Here is a 14,779-nt window from a genome sequence, read left to right on the forward strand (position 1 = left end):
TTTCCTCTGTCTTGGCTTAGCTGCCGGCCTGCTGGGACCGTTGGGGGTTTTCTCTTGGTGCTGGGGAGGGGCATTATATTATAAGTGACCCGTTAAGAGGTGGAGTAAACCAGGAGATAGGAGACCTAAGGAAGCTGGTACCGTTTGGGCAGCCTCTGTGGGCCTCAGTTTCCTTATCTGTGCAGAATATCAAGATACTGATATTCTGTTTGTAACTCTGGCTTCCTCAGACTATCAAACGGCCTTTTGGAAAGGTGAGCTGGTTAAAGCCCTAGAATGGGCTGCAGAGATGTTCCCTTCAATAATGTAGGAGACAGGGGAACTTGAGAAGCAGACCTTTGTATCCTGTCCCCCAGCAGCCTTTTGGACGGCATCTTGCTGGTCTGCTGAGGACCCAGACACTTAATGGACAAGGCAGAGGTTGAAAATGCTGATTATTTTGTTGTTGAGTGTAGATATGTTGGGTGTAGGGAGTTGGGGTTGGAAAGAAACAGGTCAAGGCATGTTAATGATTTTTCTCTGAACTGGCCAATGATTTGATACTTGGGTGTAAAGCTGCTTTAAACTAGGCTATCTTCTCTGGAGCCCCCTCCTTACTCAGCCTAGTTAATGACAGACCTTGGGGGCTGTGTAATGTCTTACTCACTATAATTCTTTCCTTCTTATCATCTGGGACCAAGAAACACATGTTAGGCCTGATACTAACCTACCTTGATTATTTTGATCTCCTTCCTCCCCAGAGTTTTTCTGTGATTCCCCTCTTTGTCTTCTCCCCATTTTTCTACTTCTTACTCCTGATCATTTTTCCTTTTCCCTTACCCATCTTTTCTCCCACCCTCCACTTTCTTCCTTCTTCCTGCTCTCCTCATACTTCCCTTTCTTATCCTTTCCCCTCCATAATTAGTTTTTCCTTCCCTCTCTCCGGTCCTTCTCCTCTTGGTTAGGCTTTCTTCTCTTTTCCTTTTAGAATTGTTGGTTAAGGGGCGCCTGGCTGGCTTAGTTGGTGGAACATGGGACTCGTGATCTCGGGGTTGTAAGTTTGAGCCCTGTGTTAGGTGTAGAGATTACTTAAAAATAAAATCTTAAAAAAGAAATACAGGAAATAGAATTGTTGGTTAAGCTTTCTCATTATTAATAGGTTTGTAGGAACCTTCGTTGGGGTGTTTGTGAGGTCCAAAAACTGTGTTTCCTACCTAACTCCCTTACTTTCAGCTTTCATCTACAAATTCTGTCTTCCCCAAGTGCCAGTCTCTTTCCTTACTTCCTCTGTGTCTTGCTTTGGGCCTGTCAGTAAGCAATCTTTCTTCCAGGATTTGACCCCCACTTCCTTTGCAGAGGGGAGGAGGCAGTGGAGGGCAGTAGGAGTAAGCAAGATGAGAAGTGGAGAGCTTGAAGACTAGAGTGAGAGAAGAGGAAGCTGGGCAGAGACCCAGACTGTCTTTTGTGAGACAAGTGACTAGGAACAAGAACTCTATGGCAGCTTTGAAGTGTTGCTTACCTGGAGGAAAAGAGGTGACTTGTGAGCCTATGGAAGAAGAGGGGAGAGTAGGGATGGGGTAGAGGGAGAGAAGGTGGAGGGATCTTTGGAGAAGAGGGTGGATGGGCAAGATAGGGTTATTTGGGAGTAGAGGTATAGGTGTGGTGGGAAAGACTACAGTATAGGAAAGAGGACCATATAGATTAATTTCTTTCCCTCTGAAGCCTGGCTTTTTGGACGGGTTTGTTTCCACTCAACTAACTTTTCTTGAGCAGTGTCCTCAAAGGGGAGAGTGAGAGAAGCAGAGATAAGAAGACAAATTGCTGTTTTCCTGGCACTCACTTTCCAGACTGTTACGTGGCATGCACATGTATACAAAAAGCATTGAATATGACATCCATCATCACACATTCTCTGGATCACCTATTCTGTTAGTTATGGTGCCAGGTGCTGAGGATTCAAAGATGGAAGTTGGACTCAGTTGCTACCTTCCATTGCAAGTCAAGGAGTATGGGCATCTGTAACCTTATATGTCAAGTATATGTGATAGAAGCACAAGGGGCTGTGATAACACAGAAGGAGGAAATTTTTTAATCAGCAAGTCAGTGGCAGAGCTGGGGCCTAAATTCAAGTCTTCTCTAAAGGTGGGATCTGTTTTCTTACGCCATGTTCTCTTCTGACCCTGTGTATGCATATAGTGTACAGAGAGTTTTCTTATATTTTTCATCTATGTGGGGCTGGACTCAAGGTATTACTGAGATGAAAACAGAGCAGTTCCATGTGGTAGGTCACTGTGCCATGGCCAAACCCTCATTACCTTGGAAGGGAAACTGACTTGGTCCCTGTTAATTTCTCCTGGCTCTAGGCCACTTGGATGAGCTTCCTCTATAAGTCATTTACTCTCTTCGTCCTTTTCCACTCCCCTTTATTTTCTTAAATTCAATTTCTGGTAGGCTGTAGAGTCCAGATGGTGCTAGGTTAGGCATTTCACTTCCATTGGCCTCTGTAAAATAGGGATTTAACACCTCATAGGGTTGATGAAGATCAAATGAAATAATGAATGTGTGAAACTAATTTGTAAAGTGTGAAGTGCTCTACAGATGTTACTGTGGTTGTTCCTGAATACATTTGCAGCCGTGAAAAATGCTCAGATGCTGTAGCATAAAAGAAATGCCTAGGTGGCGCCTGGGTGGCTTAGTTGGTTAAGCGGCTGCCTTGGGTTCAGGTCATGATCCCAGGATCCTGGGATCCAGCCAAGCCTGCATGGCACTCCCTGCTCAGTGGGGAGTCTGCTTCTCCCTTTGTCTCTCCTCCTTGCTCTTGCTCTCTGTCTCTCTCAAATAAATAAAATTAGGGGCTCCTGGGTGGCTCAGTCGTTAAGCGTCTGCCTTCGGCTCAGGTCCTTGGATCGAGCCCTGCATTGGACTCCCTGCTAAGCAGGAAGCCTGCTTCTCCCTCTCCCACTCCCCTTGCTTGTGTCTCCTCTCTCGCTGTGTCTCTCTTTGTCAAATAAATAAATAAAATCTTAAAAAAATATATTTAATAATTTAAAAAAATGCCTAGGGTTGCTCACTGATCAATTTAAAACGAGCCTCAATCCTTAATAACAAAGGAAAAGGAGGGAGTTAGAACAAGGATGATTTAGAGACTGGTAATTGAACCTCATGCTAAAAACTGAGTTCAAGAGGTATAATGACTTCTTTTAGGTCAAACAAATAGTAGGTGGCAAGTATAACATTATTTTTGGTGGTACCTTGTGTTATAGCAAAGAAGAAAAGGAGGAAGGGGGACGGATTTAAAAGCATCCTGACCTCAGTTCAAATTTTGGTTCCACCACCTACTAGCTGCTTGTTTTTTTTTTTTTTTTAAAGTTTTTATTTATTTATTCATGAGAGACAGAGAGAGAGAGGCAGAGGGAGAAGCAGGCTCCCGAGAAACAGGGAGCCCGATGTGGGGCTCGATCCCAGGACTCTGGGATCATGACCTGAGCCGAAGGCAGACGCTTAACCATCTGAGCCACCCAGGCGCCCAGCTGCTTGGTTTTTAATCTTTCTAAACTTCATATATAAAATGGAATGTATTTACACCTACTTGGAAGAGTTATTATAAAGCTTAAAAATAATTATATAAAAATATATCTAGTAGGCACTGAAAGCTATTCTTAAAAAAAAAAAAACTCTTAAATTATCTTCTTAAGAAAGTTTTCCTTGACTCCTATGCTATTAAGGGCCCCTCTTTGGGATTCATGAAACACTCGTGTTTTTCCTCTCACCATTCACAGTGGCAGTTACCATGTCATACCGTCATTGTGGTTTATGAATCTGCCTATCCCATTAGTATGTGACTGTTTTGAGGCTAGAGACAGGGTCTAGTAAATCTTGGTGTCTACTGTTGCTGAGCCCTGTTTCGTTGCTAGGTATACACTGGTAAACACAAAAGACTTAGTTGCTTCTTTGTGAAGCTTACTGTTTATTGCTGGAGATGTATAATAAATAAGCAAATATGATTCATGATAGATGCTGTGAAAACCAAGAGTTTCATTTGTTCATTTTAGGTTTAGATACAAGAAATGCAGGCAGAATTGTCTAACAGATGGATTAGTCTGAAAGAGAGTTTTTGGGCTAAAGGTAGAAACTTGGGCATCATCAAAATATAGGTAATAAGTAAAGCTATAGGAATGGATGAGATCATCTAGACAAGAGTGTAGCATATGAGGAAAGGAGGTTTTTAACCTTTAACCTCAAGGATAGCTAGGAAGAGTCTGCAAAGGAGATAGGAGTACACAGAAAGCTAGAAGGAAAGCCAGGTGAATGTTGCAGAGTGATTGAGTGAGGTGAGGACAGAATAGTAACCATTTGATTTGGCAACATGGAGATGGTTGGTAACCTTGACAAGACTACTTTTGGTGAAATACAGGGTGTTACTTGGTGAACAGAAGGGGAGGAAGTGGAGAAAGTGTAAATAGACAATTCTTCTGAGAAGCTTTGCTATGAAGGGAAACAATGAAATGTGTTTTGAAGAAGATATTGGTGTCATGGGAGGGGTGTATGTGTGTCTTTGAATAGGAGACACTATAGCATGTTTATATTCACTCAGTATTCACAGGTCAGGCCAAAAATTTGGAGATCATCTTCATTTTCTTTTCTCTCACACTGTACATCCAATTTCTAAATAAGTCATTTGGCTCTACCTTCAAATATCTACCTTTGATGTACTACTCTCTACCTACTGCAGTCCAGTCAAACTACCATCAGTTCCCGCCTGGATTATTGTACTAGTTTCTTAATGGTCTCTTCACTTTTCCTTTGCTCCCCTGCAGTCTGTTTTCTGCAGCCAGAGTGGTCTATTTAAAACATAGATCACTACTCAAAATTCTTCAGTGTCTTCTCATGCATGATACAAAATCCAAACTTATTATTGTGGCATGTAAAGTCCTATATAATCTGACCTCTGGCTAATTTTAGTTTTCTACCATATTTCTCCTTGTTCACTAAACTTTTGTCTTGCTGTCCTTTTTGCTATTCTACATGCCCAAAAATATTCTCTTCTAGGATATTTGTACTTATTGCTCCCTATGCTTAAAATGCTTCCAGATATTACTATGCTTAGTTGTCTCATTTCATTCAGGTCTTAAGTGTCTCTTCCTCAGAGAAGCCTGTCCTGATCATCTTGTCTTATATACCACCCATCCCTGGCTTCCCCTCCCCCCCATAGTCATATGTACTACTCTTTATTTTTCATTATGGACTTGACATTGTATATTTGCTCATTTCTTTGCTTCTCTTCGTTTCTCTTACTAGTCCATAAAATCCACAAACACAGGGACTTTGTTTTATTCAGCTAGATTAGTACTGGTACATTGTAGATGCTCAATAAATATATGTTGAATGACTGAATATATCTAAAAGAGAGAGGGAGTGGGGGAGAGAGATTGATTGATTGGTTGATTGGTTAATGTAGCTGAAAGAGATCATTCCAGGTGAGAGGGAGTGCAAGTGGAGGAGAAGAGGGAATGGCTTTTGATGGGAGTAGGAACACCTCCTTCATTGTAAATTGGTGGCGCAGGTGCAGGGCGGCATATAGATTTGGGAGTGGGAAGATGGAGTTCTGCAAAGATTTCTGTTTTCTCACAGGTGAGTTCATCAGTGAAGGGGAAGCGGTGAGTGGGAAGCCTAATTGAATGCCCATTTGAGGCAAGGTAATCATTTGCAGAAAGGTATTCATAATTTTCAAGTGAAAGCAGTCAATCAGGTAATGTTCTTTAGGACATTCAGCTACTTCAGCACAGAGACAGTTGGGAGAGAGTTAAGAGTTCAACTGTCCCAAAGCTGGGATTTTGCCAGTTGCATTTTGGAAAGGGAGAGAAGACAAGGGGGTTGATTGTTTTGTTTGTGTGTTGTTTTTTTTTTTTAAATCAGATTTGTTTAGATAAATCAGATTTGTTTAAAGTATGCATGTACAGGGGCGCCTGGGTGGCTCAGTTGTTAAGCGTCTGCCTTCGGCTTGGGTCATGGTCCTGGGGTCCTGGGATCAAGCCCCAAATTGAGTCGGGCTCCCTGCTTGGCGGGGAGCTTGCTTCTCCCTCTCCCACTCCCCCTGCTTGTGCTCTCTCTCTCTGTCTCTCTCTCTCTCTGTCAAATAAATAAAAATAAAATCTTTAAAAAAAATAAAGTATACATGTACAGTGAAAGCCTGTTTTAAACTGTCTTATCATTCTACAAATTTTACTGAGAATCAGTTATCCATTGCTCGTAATTAATATCTTAAGTCTCAGTTCATTGGCCTCTACCCCAGCATTAACAGGCTCCTGTGGTAATATGACTGTGATATCATTGTGAACTTTCAGCACATTGTAGTGTATCTATTGGATAGTAAATTCTAATTCCCCTTACTTTTTTTTTATTGTGGTAAAATATGCATAACATAAAACTTATCATCTTAACTATTTAAATGTATGGGTTAGTGGCATTAAATACTTTAACATTAGTGTGCAACCATCAGCACCATTCATCTTATAACTGTTCATCTTATAAAGCTGAAACTCTGTGCCTATTAAATAACTCCCCATTCTCCCATCCCGCCATCCCCTGGCAGCCACCATTTTACTTTTTGTCTTTATGATTTTGACTACTCTAAGTACCTCATATTAGTGGAATCATATGGTATTTGTCTTAGCATAATGTTCTCAAGGTTCATCCATGTTGTAGCATATTACAGAATTTCTGTCCTTTTCTAATATTTGATTGTATGTGTATACTACATTTTGCTTATTTATTCACCTGTCAATGAATACTTGTATTGCTTCCACATTTTAGCTGTTGTGAATAATGCTGTTATGGACATGGGTGTGCAAATATCTCTTTGAGACCTGTTTTCAATATTTTTGTGTATATCCAGAAGTGGAATTTCTGCATCATATGGTAATTCTATTTTTAATTTTTTGAGGAACTGCTATACTGTTTCCCACAACGGCTGCACCATCTTACATTCCGACCAACAATGTGCAGGGTTCCAGTTTCTCCACATCCTCACCAACACTTCTTGGTTTCTCTTTTTTTGATAGTAGCCATCCTAATGGTGCAAGGTGTTATCTCATTGTAGTTTTGACTTGCATTTCCCTAAGGGAACATCTTTTCATGTGCTTATTGGCCATTCATACATCTTTGAAGAAATGTCTATTCAAGTCCTTTGCCCATTTTTGAATTGAGTTTGTTTTTTTGTTGTTGAGTTTTAGAGGATTGATGGGTTATGATGTTTGAATGATTTTTGATGGACTATAGTTAAGGAAAAAGAGAAGTGAAGGCAGGAGGTACTAATGGATAGTGGATTAGAGCTCAAAATGAAGTATAAGAATTGTAGTAGAAGTTCTTGAGCAAGTGAGCTGCATGGATAGGAGGTTGTGTTGGAGTATATAGGATTCATTCCAGATATTGGAGTTGATACACATTTTGGTGATAAGGTCCAGGGTGTGATCATGGGAGTATTGGCCAGCTTGGACTGGAGGTCAGCAATTGAAATGGCCAGAGTGTTGGAAGGGTCATCATTGTTGGAAGGGTATAGGGGTCACCTAGAATGATAACTGGAGGGGTACAAAAGAGATGGTTCTAGGAACTAAAGCCTTTGAGTGAGGTGACCAGAAAGTGGGTCTTAGGCAGCAAGGAAGTGTGATAGCAACCACTGGAGGCTACTCAAAGGAAAGAGGTTTTTACAAGAAGAAGAAAGGAATGGTTTGGAAATAGCCCTGAAAATTAAGGACAGCACTGATAGGTTGAGTATGAGAGAGAAAAGAGCTTCCGGTTGAGAGGGCCGCTGGAGAAGTCTCTTCTTCAGGTGATAGCCAGGTTCCTTTTAAGAAAAGGAGGCAAGGGGAGTTAACCTATGACAAATGGGAAGATCCAGAGGAAATAGTGAAAGGGATCCAGAGTCAGGAAGGGGGTGAAGAATTTGATGAGGTTAGAGGGCATACAGAAAAGGTTGGGGGACAAGATTTTGGGTGACTGAGGATGACTGAAGTAAATGAACACTGGAAGCTTGATTGACTTAGTCCTGAGTATCTTTTAGAGGAGAGAGAGCAGTCCATTTTCAAGCTGTGGTTCTTAACACTTCCAAGAGAAAATGTTCCTTTGAGAAGGCATGGGGTAGGGGCACTGTGGGGAAAATCACAGGATATGTTCAGGCAGAGATTGACTAGAAGGTCATCCATCCAGGAGACAGCTGAGTAGATTCCAGTGTTTCTTGGGTGGTTGAACCAGATGGCCTTATAGGTTCCTTCCAGCTCTCAGATTGTATGGGCCTTAGGTTTTAGTGATGATTTTCTTGGTTCAGGGCATCCATTGGGAAGTCTAATGGCTTAAATTTAAATTTTTCCCTTAATTGTTGGGAATAGCTTAATTGGGGCTGCAGGTCAGGAATTTCTCAATATGCTGGGGAGAGGATTATAAGACCTTTGGTACTGGTTTCTGCAAGTAACTCTAGTGGCTATCTGCAAGGGTGGTAGAAGTGAGGAAGATGTGTAGGTGTGATTGGGGAGGCAAGAGGAAGGTGAAGGTACAGGGCTAGCTGAAGTCTTGGACCCCAAATCTCTCTGCCTTTTCCATTTTACTTCTCTGCCTCCCATACTGTCTAATTCCAGGTACAGACCTTTGTTCATTCTGTCTCAAATTATAATTAGTGTAGAAAGAGTGTTTTTAAGAGAATCAGAATAATCAGAGTTCCATCATGTCCTCACTATTTCATTGACTGATCTTAGGTAAATTTCATACTCCTGTGGGTTTAGGTTCCCAGCTATAAAATAAAGGTTTGAAACTGGCTGATTTTTCAGGATCCTTCTAGCTCCTTTTTTTTTTTCTTTTTCTGTAAATCAGGCTGCTTTAGTCAGTGAAACTTTGCTAGTTACTTAGCGTTGCCGGGTCTGCTGGGTGGGACTTGGAGACATAGAGATTAATCAGACTCAGTTTTGTCCCTTGACTTGTTCATGGTCTGGTGGGGTTGATATGAAATATGGACACTGCTGCATAGAAGTATGTATAAACTGCTATTAAATTTTTGGGAAAAGATAGAAATAGGGGGCTTCTGTGAAGGTTTCTTAGAGAAAGTGAATCAACTGGGTATTGAAGAATGAGTAGGAGTTTGTTTGGCAGACAAGTTGGGACATCTTAGGCAGAGAGAACAGTGTGGGCAAAGGCAGGGGCATGAAAGCATATTGAGCTGGAATGACTAAGTTTAAGGAATAGTAGAGATGAAACTGGAAAGATGTGTGGGGGATAAGAACAGATATTTATTGGACATCTATTTTGTGCCAGGCAGCATGCTAGGTACATATATATATATATATATATACACACACACACACACACACACACACACACACATATATATATATTTATATATGCTTTTAAATTCTGTTAACCCAGGGCGCCTGGGTGACTCAGTCAGTTAAGTGTCTGCCTTTAGCTCAGGTCATGATCCTGGGGTCCTGGGATCCAGCCCCACCTCGGGCTCCCTGCTCAGTGGAAAGCCTGCTTCTCCCTCTCCCTGCCCCCACTCATGTTCTCTCTCTCTCATTACTTTCTCTCTCTCTCTCAAATAAATAAAATCTTTAAAAAAATAATTTCTCATAACTCTGTAAAGTAGTCTTATTTGTATTTTACATGAGGAAACAGGGCCAGAAATTAAAGTAGCTTTTCCAACAACCCAGAAACAGCCTCCAGTTTTCCTCCCTGCTACCTCAGTGGTTGCTTTCTTGCTGCTGAACCAGAGCAAGTGGTTGGAGGCTACATAGCGGGAATGCCTTTGCTGTGTCAGAAGGACATCCCTCAGCGAATTCAAGACTGCAGCATTCCGGGTTCCTGCCAAAGAAAACCTCTTGGCACAGTTTAATTAAAGATCAGATTCTCATAACCAGGTGTCAAGGGCATGCAATACTCCCCAGTTCTGGGTGGAGTGTTGGTCATGCCAGTCTCAGCTGCTTTGAGTTTTTGACTGACAAATGTGATTAATATGTGGAATAGGTTTTATTTTTTCTTCTTCCTTTCCCTTCTTCATTTTAAATAGTGGACTGAGGGGTTGTTAAAGGTTATCTAGTCCATTCCTTTGCCTTTAGAGTGAACAGTGACCCGTGGTGTAGTAGAAAAGGAGGTGGTCCTGTAGTCACACAGACTTTATTTCAGATCCCTGCCTCTGCTGGCTCTGGGTGCCTGGCAGTGTCTCTGATATTTTGCTGCTTCTGACTTGCTCACTGTTTTATCCCCAGCGCCTAGCACAGCCTGGCATACAGTAGGTGATGAATAAATATTTGCATGCATGAATGAGAAAAATGATACCAACCAAATAGATTTCCAAGTTTTCTGTAAATTCCAAAGTGCTTTCTAATGTTAGTTGTTATTAAACTATCAATGCCAAATGATGGCTGAAATCCTATTTGTAAAGATAGTCCAGGAGGTTCTGTGGGGAAACTGTTTTTTTAGAATTTGAGCAACTCTGTTAGACAGTTTATAGGACTCTCCAAAACTCCCATTGTGTGAGCTCAAGGCATCACAGAGCCCTCAGTGCAGACAGATGGCAGCTGATCCCCTCCTCCAGGCAACACCTCTTTTCTCATTGTCATCTCTCCACAGCCTTTTTAAATCAAGTGTCATCTTCTATTTTTAACATGAGACATTCATTGCGTGGATCTAGAAGTGCTTAGAAGGGACCATTTTTCTGACTAGTTCTGTATGTGTTATAGAACATAGAAGGCTCTCTGATCGCTGTGTCCTACTTTTTCATTTTTGTGTTGCATTCTGCCACACTGTACTATCACACATGTGATTCCTGTGGCCTAGGATGTATTTGCCCTTACCATTCTCCATCAAAATTGTCCGTTTATTTATTTATTTATTTATTGTCTGTTTTCTTTGGTCTAGGTACTAAACCAATGCCTGGACCTATTTTAGACCAATTAAATCAGAGCTCAACAGCGATGGTATTTGCCGCCCCCCCCCCCCCGCCCCAGCTTTTTATTAGGAGAAATTTCAAAAGTACAGCAAAGTTGAAAGAATTTTATAGTGAATGCCTGTATATCTACCACCTAGATTCTTCTACCATTAACATTTTCATATATTTGCTTTATCACATCCACTATAAATTATATATGGACATGCATATTATATCACACCCTTGTGTTCATCCATTAATCCATCTTATTTTTTAAAAATACATTTCAAAGTAAGTTGCATATATTAGTATACTGCCCCCTACGTACTTCAGCTGGTGTTTTAAAAAGCTCCTGGGGGGGTTCTAATAGTCCAAGTCAAAGACCACTAGTCTGACTTATTTATTCTTTAAACTCCTGCTTTTAACACCACCTCTTCTATGAAGCCTCACTGATCACCTAAATTCAATACCGTCTTTTCTTTTTTGTGTCTTCTGACATTTTACCACTTGTACTGCTCTACAGCACTTGGCCTGGCATTGTGGTTTTCCAGATCCTATGTATCTTGCTTACTAGACTGTGAGAATGTCTAGAGTTAGATCATATTCATTTATTTATCTCCGTCCCTAGTTTCTACCATGGCACCTTATATGTAAGTACTCAGTAAAAATTTATTGATATGAATTGTACTTAAATGAAGAACCTGCAATGATAGCAAAAGGTGTACATAACTTTCACATGGCTGATTTGAGGACCAAGAATTTATTTATCTTCTTTGGCACTTAGACTCATGGAAGACACTTAGTAAATATCAATCAAGTCCAGGCAAACATGTTTATATTGTTCTATTTTTGCCATTGGCTAGATTTGACTTACCTAAATCAAGAGTAGCAGAGTTCAGGTCAGAAAAGGTACAGAGGGAATAGAATTATCTCAGGTATATTTGGAAAATTCTTTGGCAGAGAGTCTGAAGATAGGGGTTCCAATCCCACCTTTAAATTGCTGTATGATCGTAAGCAATTTCTTTTTGTGTTTTGGACCTCAGTATTCCTACCCGTTATATGAGAGGGTCAGATTAGGTGACCTCTAAGTTTGCTTCTGGCTTTGATGTGTATCTTAAAATCTTTATCTTGGCCCTTTTTATATTAGTGGCTGTGGCATCCAGATATGATAAAGTGGAAAGAAGTAGCTGCTGGTATACACACTCCTTCCCTCAGTCCCTGTCCAGTTTCATTCTGTATGTAAAGCACCTTATACATAGTGGCTACTTGAAAAGTGTTTTCTTTTCCTTCTTTTTGCCCTAGCACTGTATCTTTATACTATTTACAGCAAAGGGGACATAAATCACTTCCATTCCTTGGTTGCCTCTTGACCAGTATCTTGTCTAGTGACCATAGAGTGGGAAACATCAAATTGCAGCTCATAGGTGAAGGGACTTTTATTAGAGTCATAACTAGTAAATAGCAGAGCCAGGACCTAAATCCAGATCTCTCGATTTTAGATCCAGTCATCTTTTTATTATATTGCCTTGCCGATGGCCTTTTTGAAACTTCACAGTGATCCTGCATTTATGATCAAGCCATTCAGTTGATTCATAATTAATACTTCAGTATAATTAGTTGCTCATAAATTATTAGGCTCCCTGTGCCTCTGGAGCATTGGTAAAATGTGGTCAGTGTGTCTTTCCTTCTGTCTGTTTTATCAGTTTGTTGTCTAGGATGGATAGAGGGGTGCCATCTGAACTATCATTCTAAATGTTGGCTTTGAGCCTAGCTTTATACTGCAGCCTGTCAGAAGGAATTGGCTTGTCATCTTCCCAAATCTTTGACCTGCACAGACTGTGAGAAGATTTAAGATGTGTTTGGTCTCCTTACCTGAGAGTTGAGTATGTTTTTCCTTTCTCCTCTCAGGATTGATCTTTTGGACTTGTTTTCCTATAAAAGTTTACAATGGCGTAGTTTTTAAAAATGTGCCAATTATTGTGCTGAATGTAGATGGACAAAATGACCAGGAGGGGATCTATGAAGTACACAGAGAGTAAAGAATTGTGGAGAAACCACAGGAGGGGACTTGTTGGAGGGCTGCAGGGAAACTGGAAAGTAGTATAGAAACATCAAGTCCAGGTAAGTTCAGAGGAAGGATCGGGAAGGTACAAAGTTGTGTTCTGTGAGTATAGTTGAAAGATACTGACAATGTTTAGCATGAGAAAATAGATTTGGGGGGTTTTGAAAGATGATTTCAACTATCTAAATTTCAGTCTGGGGAAGAAGCAATAGACTTTTCTGAATAGCTGTGATATAGGATTTAGAACTAACAGACGTAGTGTTTGCTCATTTATTTGTTTACTTGTTCTTTATTCATTTGTTCAACAAAATCTTTATTGATTAGTCTGTGTCAGACCCGGCATTGGGGATTGAGAAATAAATAAGACTGAACTTTGTTCTTGAGGCGTTCATAGTGTAAGCCTGGCAGAGGAGGGTGTGTGTGTGGGAGGGGGGGAGGCAAATGTATAAACAAATAATTGCGGTGCAGTGTGAAATAGATAGAACTTAATATTAAGTGAGAACTCTCTAAATGAAGTGACCAAAGGTAGAACAGGCTGACTTTTGAGACCGTAGATTCTCTAAAAATGGAAGTTTTCAAGCATAGGCTGGATGACCTAGGCTGGAATATGGTACAGAGGATTCAAGCATTGTATTCCAACAACAGATTTTAGGTTTTGATAATTTGGAATAATTTTTAAAGTGGAGGTCTACCCCTGAGAACTCTCCAAGTATGATTGAAAGAACTGAGAAATGAAGAAAAGCCGAAAGGGTGGTGAAGCCTTTCTTGGCACAGTCTTGGGCTGTGGTCCTGAAGGGGAGCTACATTCAATGAAGCTGTGGGCTGAAGGACCTAAGAGGCAAGGAAGGGCCTGCTTATTAGTCTGTCAGGTGGCTCTAGGGAGTATAATTTTGGAACCTGCAGTCCAGAGTAGGAAGTTACACTTGAGGACTTAGCCTGTGGAAATTCCCTTTGTGGGAGCTGAGGGACTTGAGTTGGGGCTGGGAAGAAAAGCAAAGGCAAACATGCAAAGTGAAACCAGAAAAAATGGGTAAAAAGCACACCACCCAGAGAGTTAATATAGTTTAATAGGATTCTTCTTGCTTACTTAATTTCTTTTGATCAAAAAGAGAAGTAAGGAGTAGTTGGTTTGGCAGAGGTAGGTTAGGATGAGTTACACAAAAGGTGAAGTTTGAATTTGGCCTGAAAGATAAGTAAGATTTTTATCAGTCAGAAGAGGGAGAAATCTTTGACAAGAAGCACTGGGGGTTTGGGAGGAGGGGTAAGAGACTACTTGGCAAATCAAGAGAACAGAGATTTCCAAGGTATAGTTTTAGTGTAGGCTGTGTCCAGGTGTGGTGGCTTAGTTGGTAAGGAACTTTAGCTTTTGTTCTGGGATGTCAGTGATGGATTTTAAAGTAGAGGAGTGCTGCATTTTAGATCACTGATGGCATGTGGAGGAAGAATTGAAGGGAAAAATGGATGCAGGGGGTCATTTAGTCCTGCATTTATTAGAAAATTGTAAAAAAGATTAATAGATTTTGTTCATAGCATTTAAATAATTGACATCTAAAGCAGTAGTATTCAAATCTGGCTGGCACTGGGATCACTGATTTTTAACGTTACAGAATTTTGGCCATAACCTAGTTGCACTAAATCAAAATTTATGGGAATCAAAACAGGGCATCTATATTTCTAAAAATCTCTTGGTGATTATTACATCGGTTTATTTATTTTTGATTAGAAACGTTAGTCTCTAAAGCACTATTGTGTTACTCAAAGGAGCTTATATTCTAAGTAGTCATGGCTAAAGATATAATTTCCATTGTAACCTGAAAGAATAATGA

The 14,779-nt window shown here is 40.6% G+C and overlaps 1 protein-coding gene across 5 annotated transcripts in view; it reads left to right on the forward strand.

Moving 5' to 3' along the window:
- PAK1 (p21 (RAC1) activated kinase 1) overlaps positions 1-14,779 on the forward strand; it is a 150,066-nt gene that overhangs the window by 60,464 nt on the left and 74,823 nt on the right. The gene's annotated exons all lie outside the window — the stretch shown is intronic.

The sequence above is a fragment of the Zalophus californianus genome, chromosome 11 (genome assembly GCF_009762305.2).
Source record: "Zalophus californianus isolate mZalCal1 chromosome 11, mZalCal1.pri.v2, whole genome shotgun sequence".
NCBI classification, from domain to species: domain Eukaryota; kingdom Metazoa; phylum Chordata; class Mammalia; order Carnivora; family Otariidae; genus Zalophus; species Zalophus californianus.